The sequence below is a fragment of the Phyllostomus discolor genome, chromosome 1 (assembly GCF_004126475.2).
Source record: "Phyllostomus discolor isolate MPI-MPIP mPhyDis1 chromosome 1, mPhyDis1.pri.v3, whole genome shotgun sequence".
Classification (NCBI taxonomy): Eukaryota; Metazoa; Chordata; class Mammalia; order Chiroptera; family Phyllostomidae; genus Phyllostomus; species Phyllostomus discolor.
Window position 1 is genome coordinate 61,280,784 of NC_040903.2, and position 19,560 is coordinate 61,300,343.

The 19,560-nt window shown below is 40.4% G+C and overlaps 1 pseudogene; it reads right to left on the reverse strand.

Annotated features, from left to right (window-relative positions):
* Positions 1-12,044: 12,044 nt before the first annotated feature.
* LOC114491918 lies at positions 12,045-14,170 on the reverse strand (annotated as a pseudogene).
* Between the last annotated feature and the right edge of the window lie 5,390 nt (positions 14,171-19,560).

Genomic DNA, 19,560 nt, shown 5'->3' on the forward strand with positions numbered 1-19,560 from the left:
CATCATGTAAATATACCATAGTTTTTTGATCCACTCATTTACTGATGGGCACTTAGGTTGCTTCCAATACTTAGCTATTGTAAATTGTGCTGCTATGAACATTGGGGTGCATAGGTGCTCTTGAATTGGTGTTTCAGGATTCTTAGGGTATAATCCCAGCAATAGAATTGCTGATTCAAAAGACAGTTCCATTCTTAGTTTTCTGAGGAAATTCCATACAGTTTTCCACAGTGGCTGCATCAGTCTACATTCCCACCAATAGTATGTACATATAAATTCTTTGGCTTCTCCATTTCCTATACTATTCTTAAGCTCCCCCTGTCTATTTTGTACCTACCACTTATGCTTAATCTCTGTACCTTTGCCCCTGTACTCCACTCTCCCCCTTGCTGCTGATAACCCTCTGTGTGATCTCCAATTCTGTGATTCTGTTCCTATTCTAGTTGTTTGCTTTGTTTGTTTTTGTTTTTGTTTTAGGTTTAGTCGTGAGTTTGTTGTCATTTTACCATTCATATTTTTGATCAACTTCTTTTTCTTAGATAAGTCCCTTTAACATTTCATATAATAAAGGCTTGGTGATGATGAACTCCTCTAACTTGACCTTATCTGGAAAGCACTTTATCTGCCCTTCCATTCTAAATGATAGCTTTGCTGGATAGAGTAATCTTGGATAGAGGTCCTTGCCTTTCATAACTTCAAATACTTCTTTCTAGCCCCTTCTTGCCTGCAAAGGTTTCTTTTGAGAAATCAGCTGATAGTCTTATGGGAACTCCTTTGTAGGTAACTGTCTCCTTCTCGCTTACTGCTTTGAAGATTCTCTCCTTATCTTTAATCTTGGGTAATGTAATTATGATGTGCCTTGGTGGGTTCCTCCTTGGATCCAACTTCTTTGGGGCTCTCTGAGCTTCCTGGATTTCCTGGAAGTCTATTTCCTTTGCCAGACTGGGGAAGTTCCCCTTCATTGTTTGTTCAAATAAGTTTTCAAATTCTTGCTCTTTCTCTTCTCCTTCTGACATCCCTATGATTAGGATGTTGGAATGTTTAAAGTTGTCTCAGAGGTTTCAAAGCCTCTCCTCATTTTTCTGAATTCTTGTTTCTTCATTCTGTTCTGGTTCAATATTTATTTCTTCCTTCTGGTTTAAGCCATTGATTTGAGTCCTGATTTCCTTTTCTTCACTGTTGGTTCCCTGAATATTTTCCTTTATTTCACTTTTCACAGCCTTCACTTTTTCCTCTATTTTGTGACCCTACTCAACCATTTCTGTGATCATCCTGATTACCAGTGTTTTGAACTCTGCATCTGATAGGTTTGACATCTCTTTATCGCTTAGTTTTATTTTTGGAGCTTTGATCTGTTCTTCCATTTGGGCCATATTTCTTTGTCTCCAGGTACCTATCATGTAGTAAGAAGCAAAGCCTTAGGTATTGGCCAGGGCAGGGCAACCCAGGTCACTGCATTGTGGTGCTATATGTGAGGTAGGGGTCTGAGAGGGAACAATGCTGCTTGCTTGGTTCTTGGCCAGCTTTCAGTCACTTCCTCCACTACCCACAAGCAAATTCAGACCTTCTGGTGCTGATTCCCAGGTGGGTGGGTTTGTGCATGTTCTAGGACACCGTAGGTCTCTCCAATGAACTCTCCTGTGAGGCTGGAAGTTTCTCCTGTCACCTCAACCCCCATAGGCATTTTTCAGTCAGAGGTTTTGAGGCTTTATTTCCTTCCCCACACTGGAACCGTGGGTTGTGTGGTCTGTCTCACTCCCCAGTTGTTCCTCCCACTTTATCCACACACAAATGTGGGACAGACTGCTCTGCCAGCTGCTGCCTTGCCCGCTCTGTTCTGCCAACCACTGCCTTGCTGTGCATCCTCTCTGCCCTGGCTGCCCATTTCTGCCCCTCCTACCAGTCTGGATGAATATTTCCTCTTTAACTCCTTGGTTGTCAGACTTCTATACAGTTTGATTTTCTGGCAGTTCTGTGTTTTGCTTTTTTTTTAAGTTTGTTTACCTTCTTTTGCTTGTTTGAGGAGGCAAAGTGTATCTACCTATGTCTCCATCTTCCCAAGTTGCTGAAATTTTATTATGTTATATTATTATATGGAACTTGTAGCAGTCAGGACATATTAGATTATTTAGGCTGTGATAACAAATAGTCCCCATATCTTAGTGGTCTGGAGCAGTTAAGATTTTTTTCCTCCTCACACTGTATGTGCACAGTAGGTTTATAGGGAGCTCTGCTTCATGCTGTCATTATCCCCACTCTGGGATTGGAGGCTGTGACAGAGGGAAAGAAAAGTTCTCACATTTCACTTCCATGGGCCATTACTAATCATGGGTACCACTCAAACACAGGGATTGCAGGACGTACAGAGAGCTAGAAATATTCCATGAGCAAAATAAATGACCTCCACAGGCCTGGTGTTAGGGTGAAGATTTCATGGGGTGAAATTGCTATGTATCTTGAATATAAAAATATCTAGTATGGTTATGTTTTAGAAATTATACTTATGGAAAATTAAGATTCAGGTTAAATATGTGATGAATGTATTTAATTATAAATTATTTTGCTTTTCATTGATTATATAAAAGTACTTTTTTTTTAAGGCAGGGCCTGCTCATAGCAGGTGCTCTTAGGAGAATGTTTCTTAAATGGTGAAGTTACTATACATTTATTTATTGATTGATTTTAAAATTTTATTTTATTTGAATAAAAGTGCTTTTCAAAAGTCATTTTGCTTTCATTCAATTCTAATTTTAAAAAGTGTACCACCATCTCTATACTTGCCTGTAGAGAGTAACCCATGCGGGAGACAGATCTGCAAATCAGCAAGACAGTTTGACTACCTTTGCTCATTCAAGGGAACATCCATGAAAAACTTTGGATAATTAGCTCAAACTTCAGGTAAGCAAAGTAGAACAAAATACCCTCTCCAGCTGAGAATGCCATCATTCTCTGCTTTTCTAATTCCTGTTCTCAAAATCTGGGCATTCTAGAACTACCTTAAAAGTGTTTAGAGATCTATTTTAAGAATCAGTGTTTATCCTAAGATTGTGAACCTTAAGATTTGCATTTTTACCATGGTTTTCTCTCTAGGTGTCCTGATGAAGCAAGTGCTTTTTGAATGACCTTTAGTGATATTTAAGTACAGTGTAAATAAAATGCATGTTGGAAAAGCTTACAGCTTTTCCTGACCTAGGGGAGATGGTTTATAGCCAGAGAGGGTGGAAAGTCTGACACCTCCCAGAGGAACAGTCTCCTGTGCCCAAGACCACTTCTGGTGATCACCAGGGAACCAACTTTTTGACACAAAATTAATATTCATCTTCTTTAAATTAGAAATGTGCCACGTGGGATTTTTTTTTAAAGATTTTATTCATTTATTTTTAGAGAGGGAAGGGAGAGGGAGAGAGAGAGAGAGAGAGAGAGAGAGAGAGAGAAACATTAATGTGCGGTTGCTGGGGGTTATGGCCTGCAACCCAGGAATGTACCCTGGCTAGGAATCGAACCTGGGACACTACCACGTGGGATTTTTAAAAGGAGAGAATGTATAACTAAGTAATGGTCTGATGCTAAAACTCCTACAAGTCTGGGAGTTCTTGCTCCAAACAAATAGTAGCCCCCAAACATGGAATTAGCTGCATGGAGGTAGCAAAGAAGTTCTAAACAAGCCCCTGGGCAAGAGGGGGTGCAGGAGAACAAGGCACTGTCCCCAAAATGAGTTTTTAAGTTCACAGATGAAAAAGTTTCCAATTGGCAAAAACAAACAAACAAACACACGCAAAACCCAATAACTCCCCCAAATCCACTTTTATCTGGCCACCCAGAAAACAGCAAAAAATTATTACTGATTTGAGATTTCAGTTATTTTGTAGGGAAATATACTAAGAATTAAAGTAGGTGAAATTATCTGTGAGATTGTGTGGGAAGGGGAAATACAATATTTTAAGAAAATAGTAGTGATTTCACAGGGTTAGAAATTTTAGGTTTAGTATCAATAAGGTTTTTAGTAGTCCCTCCTCCCCCTACAAAATGCCATTAACCAGTAATAGCAGCAAGTAAACTGAAGATTTCATGGCAGAAAATGAGACTTGAAGAGTACAAACAAAGCAAAGCTAAATCTGTAGTTGGAAATAATTATTCACTAGGATTTAAAAACAGTGGGAGTGACACTTAAAGATGGTTTCAGATCACCGAGCTTTTCAAAGCACTTTGTAATGTCACACAGTCCACAATTTGAAAAATACAGATTTCAAGATACTGTAATAGTCTAAACCCTGTTGAAGTGAGCATGGCAGGGCTCATTGCAGCCCCAAGATGGTTCCTCGTACAAGTCCCTGTAAGGTTCTCAGGGGAGTCAAGAGAAGGGGCTCACTACCTCCTTCCTACCAGCCTCATTCCTCACTAGCAAAGAGTGTGCAGACTCGATGGGTTCCTAGGTCTTAACATTTATATGAAAGGGTGGAGAACACAAAGATGAGTAAGAGAGGATAGAGCCTAGGAATTTCACAGTGTTTTGAAATCTAAGCACTTAATTCCCTGATAAAACTTGCTAAACACTTTTTTAAAAAGTAAAAAACAAAATCAGTTTCTGTCTTCCCTGTAGCATTGGCAGGAGTAGACAGAAAGAACTGGTCAGTTAGAGAGAAATGCAGGCTGACAGGCATATTTCACGGAGAGACGGTTTGGCACACTGTGGCAATAGGTGGCTTGGTTCTCCAGAGGGTAGGCAGGTGCATTTGTATGAGTTATTTTCTTAAACACCAAAATGAGCATCTTTGAGGGAAACACAAAATGACAACAGGGGTTAGGAGACAAGGTAAGTTTGCATACTTTGCATTCCTGAATCTCCATAAGTTTTAACCCCCAACATATACATGTTAGTAGCAGAAGTTCTGCTCTTTAAATCAATCCTGACTGCTATGTAATTATTATAGCCCTCAGTTATAAAAAATATACATTTTATTCATTACCTGTAATGAATAACTTCTCTCCACCCCCACCCAACTTACATCCTTAGAAAGTTTCATTTATGGCCAACCACAGGCTGATTGATGGGAATATCGATGTCTGGCCTGACCGCATGCTTCCCAAATTCAACTGGAAGTTTGGTTTCTGAGTTTTAATCTCCATTTAAGTGAGCTTTTATTTACTTGTGTAACAGGCACGGTCACCATTTAGGTGCTATCTTTGTGCTGTGGCAAAGTAAATGGAAAAGACAACTTGATAGTAATGGCTGCTATTTGCTGAAAATTTTATTTTATTCAAGGGAAAATTGCCCTGAATATCATGACTCTCAACAGTCCTATAATCATGGCTGAGGAAACTGAGGTTCTGAGTAGCTAAGTAACTTACCCGGGTCATATGGCCAGTAACTAGCAGAGTCTGGCTCTGAATCCATAGTTGTATGATGTCCCAAATCTGCACTTTTCTGACAGCAGGGGCCTGTCAGCCTTAAGGGTTTCAGATTATTGGAAGGCTATTTGTATTCAGAATTTGCTGGCCTCCCTGGTAATGTTTGGGAGAACTGTTCACCACCCTTAAATAAATAAACAGTTGCTGCTCCTTACTCCGGAGCAAACCATATAGAGTTACCCTGTGAGAAGCAGCTCCTTTGCAAATTGAGGCCTGTAATTTAGAGGTTGGCCCTTTTCACTGGGGGCCCTGTGTGGTTTGTTTTCTCTGTCGATAAGATGTGGCTGGCCTCTCACTTCTCAGTGGAGGAGGAGCTTCCAGAACTCCTCTCTGGGACCTCTCAAGTAAATTTCTTATACTATACCCACTCTGGTAACCACCCCCTCACTGGTTTTAGCTTCTCTGGGGGAGCCAGCTTCTCTAGGGTCCTGCACAAAGCACTCAATAACTGGGAGTCCACCTGGGAGCCCACCTGGGAGCCCACCTGGGAGCCCATAGGGGATTCACCCGGGGGCTAATGAGACCCTAGCATCAGGGCTCTTCAGAGCATGGCCCCAGGGGTGTTGTATTTGTACCCTAGTAGTTTTAACAAAATGAACAAAAGGAAGGTATTTTAATCACAGTTGGTTAGTACCATTGCGTCTTTCTCCTCTGACTTCTTGTCACACTTTGTGTGTGTAGTTGGGAGATACTGAACTGGTCACAGACATTTTTTGGGATCTGCCTATGGTGAAGTTGAGTTAGGGCTATTTTTAAAAGCTGAGGTTTAATGGCACATATTCCTGTGGTTCAGGGCCCTATAGACAAACCATTGCTGACTGTCCAGTGTAGAAATGGGTTTCAAGAATACTATTCCGCCCACGGTAGCAACTTGCCTGCTATTGTGAAATGAGGGTGCAGAGCCAAAGGCTGAATTGTGATATGAACTTGTCTTATGGTTCTGGCACTTCAAAGAGGTGGTGGGTAGAGGAGGAGCAATGGAGCCAGAAGCTAGTCTGTGGAAAAATATTATCATGGGGGAGCCAGTCTGTTCATAAACAGATTATATCATTTTTATGGATTTTGTGGTATTTGTGAGCTTTTAAAGATTTGTTATTAGTTGTGAATTTCTTTCTCACTCTGAATAAATACTTATTTGTGTGACATTTTGCATTCATGATTTTGTATTCTTTATCTTTAAGAAACTCTCTCCCCAAATTGTATAATCTTCAGGCCCCGCAGAGATTAAGTCCTGACCTTTAAATTTGGTGAAAATTCTTTTCCAGACACAGCTGCTCTGGAGAGTCTCCCAAAGTGAATTTTATGAACACCACAAAATGCCTATATTGACACAATTCAATGCCAATATTTATTTCTAATTTGTACAGATCTAAACAAATATTTTTTTAAGATCTAACCAAATTTTATGTGTGGTAAGAACAGAGAAACTGAAACTTTGTTTTAATTATTTAGATCTGATCTTCTTCAAGCTGTGGGGATTAGGACTTTGGCCAAGTGGCCAGTGACATATCTTCATGGGGTTGGAGGTATCAGGGCAGGATGGGGTGAGGTGACTCAAAGGTGTGGAGGTGGGTGTGGGGATCACACTTTATTGCCACTAACAGGCAGGTAAAGGAACTATACCTTTCTGTAAATAGAATGTATTAGCAATAAAAAGGAAGCATGAGGAGACTCATCCCCATTGCAGCTACAGTCCTGTGTGTGTGAGACAGATTTTACTGGGGAGACAATTTTCTTTCCTTCTCTCCCTCTCTTTTCCTCTTAGATTGAATGTATAAAGGCTCACTAGCATCTTAATAACTTTTGGAAACTTTGAAGAATGCTCTATTTCATATCTTTTAAAACTGGGTGCAAGATAAAAAAAATTTCATTTGAAAAAACGTAAGATGGGAATCAATTTTCTTTGACTTTGACTTTTTGTATTAATGTGGGATATATGCAAAGGAAAATTGATGAGTAAATTACCAGTTAGTTGTTGAGAACTGAAGAACACTGAAGTAGAAATTAGGATCTCATCTGCCCAGATTATTGTTATTCAAGACATGAAACTGCTGAGTTTTACAATTGTGGGAAAAATCTATTTTGCCTGCAACAATTCCCCTACTGGGTACTATTTTTATGAAAATTTAAGAGAGGCGGTTTGGTTGATTTTAAGGACAGGCTGTTTTTTTTTGTTTGTTTTTGTTTTTTTTTTTTAACAAATGATTAGGGTATCTCAGGAAGGTGCCAGTCCAGGGTGGGACTTCCTCTGGCACAAGCATCGATGCCAAGCATACCTGCTTATATAATGTATAGATATTTCACTAGTTCTTTTAAAGACATAAATGTTTAAAGTAAAAGTAGACTAATTTATTTTTTTAAAATAGAAACTTTTATATTACAGTTAAGTGCTGCTATAGGACTAATTCTAGGGTTTTCTTAATACTCTCTGCTCTTCAGGCTGCCCCAGGCCTTCTTCTGTCCTGACTCTGTGCCTCAGAACATTCTCACTACAGAGTCTCAGAGTCTTTGCTAACAGGTTCGTTAATGCTCCCTGGCTACTTTTTAGTGTCTCCTCCAGTTTTCTTAAACCCTCTTGGTTAGCCTCGAAATGGCACGCACTAGGCATTCAGCCAGTATTGTTTTGAATCTGCATTTCACAGACATGGTCCTTTAGGTTGGAAAACATGGCTCTTCAGTCTCTCCATCCTCCCTCTCCTCTCTTCCTTCCCTCAGCCAACGGCACCTTTCCATCTGTGTCTAATCCTCTCTGAAATTCACTATTTCTCAGTGTGTCATATATTGAGACAGAGCACCCTGCCTCCCAGTTTCTTAAATGAGCCATATCAGCTAGCAATAAACCCAAATACAAGTTAAGGAAATTAATTCATTAAGTGAAACTTGACTGTGAAACCTATTTTCTTCTGTGTTCTTTGAATATTAGTGTGTAAATAGGCACTCCATAATAAGAGAAGGAACCCAAAAAACCCAGAATTTATTTATAAAAATGTGTGTATTTATTCTTACATGTTTAAACTTCAGTCACCTTCAAAGTACTTTCCATTTGATACAGTGCATCTATTGAGACATTATTTCCAATGCTCAACAGTTTTTGACATTATTTCCACTAACAGTTTTTGAACTCATTAATTTTGTGCCTTTTAGTGCTTCTGCCATTTTTATTTGTTTGTTTGTTTCACCTCTTCTACAAGTGTTTCCCTTTGAGGATTTTTTTCATCAGGGGAACAAAAAATAATCACTTGGGGAGAGAGCTGGTGAATAGGGATGGTGGGGCATCAGGGTCATGCCATTTTTTGGTCAAACATGCCGAACACTAAATGTGGTGTGGGCAGGTGCACTCGTAAATCACCCATGATGAAATGGGCAAATGTGTTGAGTCTTCAAAGAAAAATCCACTGAAGCTGAACACAGCCTCTCGCAACAAGGACAGCTGGTACCGCAATACACATGGGTTCCTAGGACATTCACTTAGTGGGGGAAGCCTGCACTACAAGGGCCCTGGCCTCCAGAAGATAATTCCATTTTTGGCAGGGGGGTTCCCTGCTCATAAACTGTTGTTTTCAGTCTAACTCTGGTTGATGATCAGCTTGTATTATTGTGCAATTAAATGGCTAAAATGTGGATAAGTCCTACCCTGGTGCCTGGCAGAGAGTTGGCACTCCAGTACTAGTTCCTTTCCTTCCTTTGGTCACAGTGGTCCAGTTCTATCTGTAGCTTGGTTACAGTGTGGAGCTCTGCTCCATAAAGATTCACGAAGGACTTAATGAGCCGTATTTCCTCCAGTGCCATGGGCTGTGTCAACACAATGCCAAACATTGTGACAATTTTTGAGTGAATTGAGTTAACTGACTGAGTGTTTTGAAGTATTGACACAGCAGCTAAAAGAGTGAGAAATGTAGTCAAGCCAGCTATTTGGTATGATGGAAAAAGGCAACTATTTAAAAAATATAACTACACTAGAAATGTAAGAAGCCACTGGAAATTTTAAGTAGCCGCGGGACCATAGTAAAGCACTTGCAAAAGGACCTGGCTTAGGAGGCAGGCAGGGAAATGAAAATCCAAAGGTGTCTCAGAGTCACCCAATAAACAAAGCAAAGCTGTAGGACCACACAGTTTCATCTCCTTGACCAAAGCTTCCCTGATTTATGTGGAAGGAACAGAAGTAGAAATTGGAAAGTTCCTCAAATTCTTGCGATATGATGGCTGATGGTTATTCACTGTGTCCTTTCAGATGTTGTTTGCCTTTAGTTTCTTACTCCGGCAACTCTGAGGCTGGGTAGGGGGCCATCCAGAGCTGGACGCCCCGGAATGTGCTCAGTGTTAGAAATCTTTGTAAGGAAAGCTGGGGCAAGGGTTGTGCGGATTGGGAAATATTTGTTCTTCAGTTTATTCAATAAATATTCTTAAAGAATAAAAATTTTTTTCTATAAGTTGTTACATGAGCATATTATATACACTATAATAAATGATATATTCATTATTATCTCTGATATCCACGTAGTGTATTCACTATTATATATAGACATATATACTATTATCTTTCAGATATACAGAGAGATAATACTGTATATATAGTGCTGTATATATAAAATATATAATAATGTATAATATAATAATACCTGTATAACATAATATACAAGGTAGAGGGAGAGAATTGAGTGATTTTTAACACTAAAATGTATTTACTAGCATGAATAATCTTACACAAGAGCAATTCCACTTGATGGTAACTTGGAAGGTCATTTCTGAAAGGTGTCTGACCTAAGCATCAGTGAGAAATTCTGTATCCCCAACTGCCATAGGGAATGTACCAAGCCCTGGTGCCAGGTCTGTTTTGATCAATACAATAATTGTTAGTTTGAGGATCCTGCTTTAGCAAAAAGAGGTCCCTTACCAATGGCCAACTTAGTTAACACAACAAACATTCAACACAACAAAATTTTACCTAAATGAAAGGAGTCAGACAAGTTTCTGAAGCGCTGTAACTGGGTTTGACATCACTCAGTGAGGGGAGACCATGGCTAGCTGGCTTTTCTCATGAGGGAAGCAAGATTTTTACAGGAGCCAGTTCAGATCAGACTGGATCAAGGGCTTTGACTACACATCAGTCAACTCAGTATAATAATTATTTTGACCATTTTTTCATGCCAGTGTGTCTCATCCCACAGAGCATTGACAAGAATTATCAAACCACTTTGAGCAGACATAGACTTGAGATGGAGTCTAGCACCCTCTTTCCCTTGTGGTCTTTATTTCTGCTCAATCTGGGTCACACAGCTCATGCCACAGAAAACCTTACTGAGGATATGGATCATGGTTTTGTGGGTCCCCCCCCCCACAGTATATTATAGTGTTTTCAAACAACCTAGAAGGCACACTTGAAACAATCACTACAACCCAGCTAAAATGAGCTCCTGCTGGCTACAATAGCTATAAATGTCAAGCTACAGGATTTTAAAGACTCACAGTAGCTCATACATAGCTTGTACATTTATAAGCATTATTGAGTTGGAAGATAATGCCAGTCACATGTTGCAGATTGACTATGACATATTTTTTCTCATTATTTCTTCTCTCTTTATTAAAATAGAACACAATAAACTTGGGTACTGACTGAAGCCTCTATTTAATATTTCAAAATGAAAAATTTGGAATTTCCCTTTCCTAGGTTTACAGTATCACCCAGACAGGTTTGAAAAGTGACAGGATCAAGGCCATTAATAATGCCGGTTTTCTGACGAAAGCATATATAACAAAACTAAGTTGCTCTGATGTCTCCTTTCTTCTTCCTAGGAAAATTCTAGGCTTTTAGTTTTTTTTTTTTAAAAATAAGTGCCAAGGATATAATTATTACTTCCTGGTGTCTTTTACAACAATTCCCATCTGTTAAAAGATACAAAGAGCCATTTAACTAGAAACTACAAAAACATATACAGAACCCTCTCCAAAAAAGTTTATACAGAGGTTAAATATACTAGATGTTAAGATCTGGCAAAAAGATGCAGTTTTCCCAAAGTAACAGAGAGACCACGCATGTTGGTTTTGTGGCAGACCTTGGAAATATCTTAGGTAGAACCTAACCTAGAAACAAAAACCCAGCACAATTTTCAGCCCAAGTTATTTTTAGAAGAAAAATAAAAGTGACACAAGATAATGTACCTTAAGTTGGTAGCCAATACAAGATTATTTTCTGAGTCTTAAGGTAGAAGGGCCAAATCATTGAAATAAGAAAATACAGAGAAAACATAAAAGCCCATTAATTTCAGAATGTTGGAGGGAAAAAATAAAGAGTCCAAACATTTTAGATAGGTACACATGATTTAAATTAAAATGGAAAATGGGCTTTGAACCATATATTGTTTCCCAAGAAAATAAGTTTTGAAAGTGAAAAATTACACCTTAAAAAGTTCCCTTTTCACCTCAACAAGCAAACAACATCCCAAAACACATTTGGCTAAATGAAACAGGAAGCTTGGAAATCACACCATCTCATCCTTCATTATTAGGGCTTGGCTTCAAACTTGGACTTTTCTAAGTGGGATATTTTGCAAAACAATGTTAAACAAGGTTACTAGATCTAACTTATATATACTCTAAAAAAAGTCAAAGGAGAGCCATCAATTTTTATTTTGAAAGAAATCTTTGACATAGGAGTTAGTGTATGCTAGGACCAGAGGCTATTAAATCACCTGAACATGGCTGCAAACATCAAGTCCTTTGAAGCATGTTTTCTGGAGTTTATGAAACATTCGTTTTCTGTGCTCAAAAGTCAGGCAATATCCAATGGCATCTTCTGTTTCTTGGATTTGTTTCTGAACCAGCATCCACCTTGTGCAAATTCCCCCATGGTCCTTTGCAGTCCTTGTCACCACTTACATAATACTCAGTAACTTCAAGGAAGGTTACCTTTTCCCTCTTAATATACATGTATCTTTCTCCAGAAAAAACCCACTCTGTACAACATCTGAACATTCACCGTCTTGGCTCCCTAATAGTTGCACCTTACAGGAAAGTAAGGTGTGACACTCAGACATGGTCACAAGGGGCTCAGATGGCCTCTCTGAGTCATGACAGCCTTTCCAATTTTTTCCCTGATGTTTGAAAAGAAGGCTTAAAATTTAAAAGGTTGTAGGGATAATCTGAATTGCAGAAAGAGTTCCACAGTTTGGGACTCTCTGCTTTGTCTGCACTAGATTCCCAGTCACCTTCATGCCCAGAGTTATGGTCAGGAGACTCGGGAAGGCTTCCAGTCTGGAGAGCATCCTCTAGATGAGACCTGTCAGACAAATCCTCCTCTGAGTCAGAAAGGTCTCCAGGAACAATTCTGGCAGCAGTCTGAATTGCTGCTGTAAAGTTTTGGGGATTGTAAGGATCTACACTGTAAAAAGAGCTCTGATGATGAAGCCTTCAGAGTCGTGTTCAAGGCCCGATTCTGAGAGTGAACTATCACTATCAAAACCTTCATCCTCAACTTCCTCATCCCTGTCCTCACCTCCTGATTCAGAACTTGTTTTGAGGTCATTGGATGCACCTCCAAAAAAGTACGTTTCTTTGTATTACACGCTGGTCTGGCAGAAATGGGAAGGCCATCTATGTCTGAGGAGTCAACTACACTTCTTTGGTCCTCCCTAGGCACTCTAGCCAAAGGTAGTTCACAAGATGGACAGCTTTCCGAAGCGCCCTGTTTTTCTGAAGCAAGAGGAACCTCTTGAGCGAATTCTGCTTTTTCTTCCGTGGGTTCCTGGGCAGTTCCAGGGATGACTCCATCGGGGGAACGCACTGCGTCGGACTACATCTGCAGGGCTTCGGATCCATCTGGAGAAGGCTGTGTTCCTCCTCTAGGCTGCGGTAACCATCGCCTTAGTCAGGGTTGGGTAATGGTTGCCTCTTGCTAGCCTGCCAAAGGAATTCCGGCTGTTTCATGTGAATATGGTGAGTTTCTGGCAGGCCTTCTCTAGAAAGAGGTGGGCATCCCTGCCAGGTGGAGCAAATGAGCTCTGTCTGCTTTCAGTGGCTGGGGATGAGAATGGTCCTCTGGCAGTCAGCTGCTCTCTGCGCTTACTGTCCCGAGATTGGCTAGCTTGCCACTTCCGACGCCGTTCTGATGGCTAGGCTCTACCCAAGGAAGGCCGTCCGGATGAGAGGGGTTCAGCAAATAGGAGACAGTGCTGAAATTGCTTGAACACTGCATGTTTTGAGTCCAGGAGGGGCAGGGGCTAAGCGCCCCATCAGAAAACAGCCGGGCTCTCAGACTACTCCACAACACCTTCCCACGCTCCACAGCTGCTGCTTTTCCAGGAGAAAAGTGTGGGCCCCAGAGGCCAAGGCTCTTCCCTCAGCTCCACGCTGCAGTTCTAGATCAGGGTACGAGCACTGCCAGCGGATCTCCTCCTCTGGCCTGTCCAGAAGACTGACGGGTCGGCCGGCCAGCTGAGGGTTCCAGCCACAAGGAATGCAGAGATTTCTGCGTCTCAGGGACAGCCGGTTCCTCTAGAGCCTTTGGGGCTCCCTGGGCCCCGACATCTAGACATCTGGTCAGAATCATCCCACCCCAAAGCTGACTCCAAGTCAGCAGCTTCTGAAGAGAGCTGAGGAGTGGTGTGAAGAGCTGGGCAAGCAGCTTCATCCAGTAGCTGGTCTGAGCCTCAGGGCAGGGACAGGAAACGGGTTTGGGGTCTCCGGGGTGCTCTGTGGCACAAGGTGTGGGGAACCTGCCAGGACCTGGTGGAGAGGGCCAAGGGAAGAGGGGCAGCCGAGACATGGCCTGCACAGGTCCCAAGCTGGGCCCTTGGCAGGTCTGTGTCGACTCCACGTGCCTGTTCTTGCACAGTCTAGCGAGGTGTGCAGATTAGGTGGCTGGAGCTCGCATGCAAGTGGGAGAGGCCTACAGGGTCCCCGCATGGCCAAAGCCCATACATGGACCTCCAGAAGAGCCACACAGGGCAGTGGCTTTGGCCATCTGAATGTGACACTGTCACATGTGTTATTCCTTTCTGTAAGTCTCTGGAGCCAGTTACTGAAATTTAAAAATGAAGAACTTCAATGTGTGACTATGAAACCAGTAGGAGTAATTAATACTAAAAATTTTAATCTATTTACAAGACTTCCAAAACACATAGTAATAGGCTAAAAAACAATGCTTGAAAAAGACATTTAATTGTATAATTTTTACCTTGAACTTTTTTCTAATGTCTATATTCCTGCTTAAAAATGCCTGTCATATTGTATCACCTAATGTTAATTTTATTTCTGTGTCTGGGTACAATGAGATAAATGTTGTCAAATCCAGTAGGAGTATATGTATTTCACCGAAGAATCTGGTTTTATCAGGATGTTTTTCCTACTAGAAAAAGAAAGTCCAACCCAAATGATCTTAAACAGTAAAGACAGCTGTTGGCTCAAGTAACTCACTAGAAGTATGGCGGGGGGTGGTGGTTGAGGGTGCACTTTGATGTATGCGTCTGGCTTTGTTAGTAGAATTCCATCAGCTGTATTCTCTTGTGGGTCTTGGTTTAATTCTCATGCTGTTTCCCTCATCCTGACAAAGAGGCGCATCAGTGTGCCTGGCTCCATAATCGTGGAGTGCAATCGTGGAGAGATATACCAGTTGAAAATGTGTTCCATTAAATTAAAAAAAAAGAAAAGAAAAGAAGAGAAAAATAGGGGGAGAGGGAAGAAGAGGGAGACAGAAAAATAGAGGAACGAGACAAAGAATGAGCCACATAACAGATTTTAGAGATGGCAGTTTGTTGTGTGTCTTAAGAAATCTCTTCTGGACCCAGGGTGTTTCCATCTTCCTGCTCCCCCGTCTTTGACCTGTAGGTCTCTGTCCTCATGCTTGCCACTTCATGGTCTTAACTTGGCTGCTGGGCCTCCAAGACTGACATGTGCAGTTCAGGACAAAGTCAAGTCTGCCCACTTGTATCAGGAGGAGAAAACAAAATTGTCCTGGAAGCCACAGCCAACAGATCTCTGCTTTTGTGCTTCTGGCAAGCATTGGTTCATACCCAGTGTTTATTTTCCCCTCTTCTTTATCACCAGAACTGTGACTCTTTTCAGAAAGGCAGTGTGTCCGTTAAAAAATGCACACATCTCATCTTTCTCACCCAGCCCCCCAATGCCCTCCTCTCTGTCAGCTGTTTTCTGTGTCCATGAGTCTGTTATATGTGTTTATTTTATTCTTTAGATTCCACATATAAGTGAAATCATATGGTGTTTGTCTTCCTCTGTATGACTTATTTCACTGAGAATAATAAAAAAGGTGAAGGGATTGAGAAGTACAAATCGGTAGCTACAGAATCACAGAGATGTAAATTACATCATAGAAATGCTAGCCAATAATACTGTGATAACTATGAATGGGGCCAAGTATGTAATTGAAATATCAGGGAACCACTCTATAAGGTACACGACTGTCTAACCACTATATTTCATATCTGAAACTAATATAGAATAATGTCAAATGTAAATTATAATTGAAAAATAAAAATATAAAAATTAGAGTAACTTAAAAAAATTTGAAATACTTAGAAATAAATCTTACAATGGAATATTATTTAGCAACAAAAAGTATAAACAATACTTTTATCATTAATAAAAGAACTTTAGAAGTACAAAAAACAAGTCTCCTACCCTATTAAGGTTTATTTGTGTATTCCAATTTTCCAGAAAATAATTTTAATGCATTTCAATAATATATGTTTATTAGATTAAAAAAAATGCATTATCTCTCCAAGCTTAAACTTTCCAGATTCAGCAAAAACAAACAAAAACAGGATGCCCAGCAGGGAACATACCGTACATACTTTATACAAAAAATTATTTGTTTATCTGAAATTCACATTTAACCAAATATGCTGTATTTTATCTGGCAACCTGACCTCAAGCTTTCTTAATGGTAGCCTGGCAGTGAGAGAGGCAGTCTGCTAAAAGAGCCTCTGGGAAACTTGTTAGACATGCTCCTTTTGTCCTTTGCACTTGGCCTTTTCCCTTCTTCCTTCCTGGACTTTGGACAGAATGCCTAAAGCTGTTTTGCAACCAGGAAAATACAAGCCATTTAAGGATTGCAGAGGAGTAAGGAGAAGCTTGGTTCCTGGAGCAGCTCTGACCTGCCTATCCTCAGATTCCTTGTTATAATAAAAAGCCCTTATTTGGTTAAGTCACTGCAGTTCAGTTTTGGTTACATGCTGCCAAATGCAGTCCTAACTGATATAGCTACCCTTTGCTGGAGGGGTGAAGTAGGGGCTGGCTACTGGTTCAACACACATTTTGTTTTCTTCCTCATCACACAGCTAGACCACACTCTTAGACCTCTGCAGTTAGGTGGAGCTGTGTGACTGAGTTCTGGCAATGAAATATGATGGAGGTTATGTATGTAACTTCTATGCCTGATCCCTGTTCCTAACCTTCCCATATCTGCAGCAAGAACCCTGGGGAATAGTGGAGACAGTGGATGAAAGCAGCCTGAATCCAAGAAAACCTTGTGGACTGATCCCTTCCCACTGTGTACTGACCCTAATTGCATGTGATGTGAACAAGAAATAAGTTTTTCTGGAGTTGGGTTCCATGGGGCCAACATTATCTGTTGTAAGAGACTGCTGCAGGCCTAGAACATCAAGCCAGAATCCTCAGATTCACTTATTCAATCACACACCTTCTGTCCACCATTTAATCAGTGGAATAGAAAGTGCTGATTGGCTTAAAGAAAGCATGGTGCATCTTGAAATTGGAGCTGGGGCTAGCTTTCCCTGAGAGACACGATCAGTTAGGGTTCTAGCAGGAAACAGTAATTTGAGCAGAGTTTAATAAACTGACTATTTACAAAGATGGGAGGGTATAGGGAATCCGCAAAAGATGGAGTGTCCTGTGGCTAGTAACAGTAGAGCCTTAGCACCCCTGCATCTGAAGGGTGGGTTGGGGTGGTGAATGATTCCAGAACCTAGAGGCAAGAATACCATAGGTACAGATAGCCTGTGGGGAGAGGGCTGCTTGTCTAGTATTAAGACCTTTGGCTGAGGGAAGCAGCCAGTCTGCATGGAGGAAGCCTGAGGGAACAAGCACCCTGGCCTTACCCTTCTCCTACCCTCTGATCTCCTGCAGGGGTGCTCCATTGGCCGCAACCAACTGGAAACCAAAGGCCATGAGCGCCCAAGATGTAGTCCATGCAGGTCAGGCTCCCAGGACAAAGCAGGAGCAAAAGGAAGAACAGATCTGGAGGGGACATCCAGCACAGGCTACGGTGCAAGGAGTCCGCAGCCAAGAGGATAAGAAATAGTGGGGAGCATCCATAGTTCCTACCTTGCTGGTACCTCTCAGGCCCTGGCGACTAACTACAGGACTGTAAACTTATTTTGAGTTAGAACTCTTTTGGCCATATGACAAGTACATAAGAAAACTTCTGAATTTTCACTTGCACATGATAAATTCCAAATTCTGTTAAAATGTCAGATAACTTATTTATCAAAGCATTAGAGTTGCCAGGACAACAGGATAATTTAGTAGTGTTTGATTTACACATTTGCTTCAATTCTTCTGCCAGAGCTACTTGTTTAAGTCTGTCTTCCTTAGATTTTGAAAAATGTTAAAAGCAATTATGATTATCCGTACTATCCACGCCATATATATATATATATATATATATATATTATATATTCCAGTGCCTGATTTATTGGCCAGGACTGTTTGATCTCTTGTAATTGTTTCATTCCAGGACATCTGTTGCAACTGATGCTGAATACAACCTTAGGTTTGTACTTTTGGTACTGATTATCTATATTGATTCACACTTGATGGCTAATTATTCTTGTCTAATCTTAGCATGTTTTTTTTGTGCCTGCTGATATTAATTATAGTAGCCTAGCAATGCATTGTTAAATTATATGTTGAATTGTTTGAAGATTCTCATGCAACTTCTCCTAGGAAAATTTGCCTTCACTGCATGTTTATGAAATTTTTAGTGACAATCACTTTTCTACACTACCATATCTCTGTAAGTTAGGTAGAGCAGGTATTATTATTACATTAAAAATTGTGGTAAGTGATTAATGCTTATTATAGAAGAGCCTAAATATATCTAAATATAGCATGAAAGTGAAAATCATCTTTGTTCTACCACCCCAATATAACTTTAATATATGGTATTTATCTTTTCATAATTTTCTCTAAGGTTGTTAAATTTTTCTTCTTACAAATGGGATCCCATTGAATATACTGTTCTCTAGCTTGTTTTCTTACACACATCATGAATTTTTTCATATTAAATATGTACTTCTGCCAGTGTCACCTCTTAATAGCTGTGATGAATTCCACCACAGATGTATTGTCTTGTATTTAAATACTTCTTGATTTGTTTCTAATTTTTTTGCTCTTGTATATAATGTTCAAATTACCCATCTTGAGTAAGTGGACTTACTCAAATTTGTTCAAATTACTCATCTTTGAGCTCTTGTTCAATTATTTACTAAGAGCAATTAGTTAGAAATAGAACTAGTGGGCAACATGGTAAACAAAGCATTAAGGCTTTTGATGCAGATATAATTTTATTTTGCAAAAAGTTTCCCTTCAGAACATCTACTAATTTGCCTTGTTTAGTTCATGAATTATTTACTTTTGCTTTTGTAATTTTGGATAGTAAGATGCAGATGACACTGATAAATTCTTGTTTTCATGTCTGCATTTAACTTGGAGAGTGTTAACAGTGAGCATTCTTAGTTGTAAGCAACTGATATGGAACTGACTGGTTTAAGCAGAAAAGTAATTTATTAAGAGGTAGCTCTTTGAATCCTTGGGAGGGCAGGGGGCCCTGGTGCAAGGCCAAGCAGCTGGGGAAAGTCATGAACACCACGGAGCAGAGCTGATCTGGTAAAAAAAATCTCTTCTGCTGCCATAAAATATTAAATGCCATCGTTTCATGCCTACCATTGCAGCAGACTCTGTTAATGCCCTATCATACCCCACTGTTCCTTTCCTGATCATGGTTTCTGAAAGTCCCTGAGATTCTCCACCAGAGACTGCTTCTGGCAATGCTCCACCCACCTCCAGTGGGGCAGACTGGATGCCATGGAATGTTAATGACCTCAGGACATATGAGAATCAAGAGATGTCTTAGTCTGCTCAGGCTGTCAAAACAAAATGCCAGAAATGAGTGAATTA